We start from the raw sequence: 1,251 nt of genomic DNA, 5'->3' as shown, positions 1-1,251 counted from the left end.
ACATTTGACATCGTCCACTTTACGCTAATTAAAGGAGTAATTTGAGCGCATCAAATTTTGGCGCCGTTGCCAGGGAATACGGTTTTGAAGTTACTAAATAGTGATTGTTTTGATTGAAGTCTTTTGCTTATTCCATAACACCTTGTTTGCTATTCCTTGTAAACTAGGCGAACATGAATCAGAATCAGCAAAACCAACATACTGGTAGCTCGGGCAATCGATTAAATAATAAGGCGACCAGATGACGAGAATGTGTTCGCTGATCTTATTCCGGAGGAGGACTATGCATCTGCTATTGTTCATCCTCGAGTTGGAGCTGCAAGAGTAAAAATTGACTCCTCTTTATACCAGTTGTTGAAGCTTGAGGGCTACTTTTGGAACTCTACCGATAATGACCCTCAACGTCATTTGCAGAATTTTATGGATATGTGTGCTAATCACATCCAAGACAACGTTCCACAAGATGCTATTCGACTGAGGCTATTCAAATATTCCTTCGCTGGAGATGCAAGAGCATGGTTCGAGAAGCTGCCCCAGAATTCTATTACTACATGGGCAGAGATGGTGGGAGTCTTCCTCGAGAAATGGTACCCTCTTAGCAAGAAGGTTGAGATTCGTGACAATATCTATGATTTTAAGCAGTGACAGGGGGAATAATTATATAAAGCTTGGGAGAGATTTAAGGAGTATTTGTAGAAAATTCCAAATCATGGTTTTTCGGAGAACATATTAATGGAGAAGTCCTATCGAGGGCTAGATCCAGTGACACAATCAATTGTAAACAATGCAGCTGATGGTAGTTTTATGAATAAATCTTACTGAAGAATGACCAACATACTTGACAGGCTGACTACACACAATCAGGCTTGGCACTCAAACAATGCTAAGGTGGTTCTTTATGGTAGTGTCATGATCCAGAATATGGTAAAGGAGAATCAAGATACCCAGCAAACATTGGCTGAGCTTGCAACGAATATTTCCTTGCTAACCAAGAAGTTTGATGAGACCCAGATTAAGAAGGTAAATATTTGTGAGGATGAGTCAGGTATGTCGAAGGGGATGTACCAGACCCAAAAGGGTCTGTTTCACGATAGACCTCCGATGCAGGTTGAAGATGCTAACTATGTGAAAAATTCTCAAGGGGGTTATCAAAGATAGAACTACCAAGGTAGCTACCAGAATCAGAATCAATGGAGACCTCAGCAGGGTCAAGGTGCCTACAACAACAACTCAGGAAACTATAATAATAAT

At 40.6% G+C, this 1,251-nt stretch overlaps 1 non-coding gene across 1 annotated transcript; it reads right to left on the bottom strand.

Moving 5' to 3' along the window:
* Positions 1 to 610: 610 nt before the first annotated feature.
* Positions 611 to 716, bottom strand: LOC132042047 (small nucleolar RNA R71). Its single transcript, XR_009411330.1, has one exon. It is a non-coding gene; the product is annotated as a small nucleolar RNA R71 (small nucleolar RNA).
* Positions 717 to 1,251: the final 535 nt, after the last annotated feature.

Source organism: Lycium ferocissimum, unplaced genomic scaffold (assembly GCF_029784015.1).
Source record: "Lycium ferocissimum isolate CSIRO_LF1 unplaced genomic scaffold, AGI_CSIRO_Lferr_CH_V1 ctg1295, whole genome shotgun sequence".
Taxonomy (NCBI): domain Eukaryota; kingdom Viridiplantae; phylum Streptophyta; class Magnoliopsida; order Solanales; family Solanaceae; genus Lycium; species Lycium ferocissimum.
The sequence above is the reverse complement of the archived record's forward strand: the minus strand, read 5'-3'. Positions and strand labels throughout refer to the sequence as shown.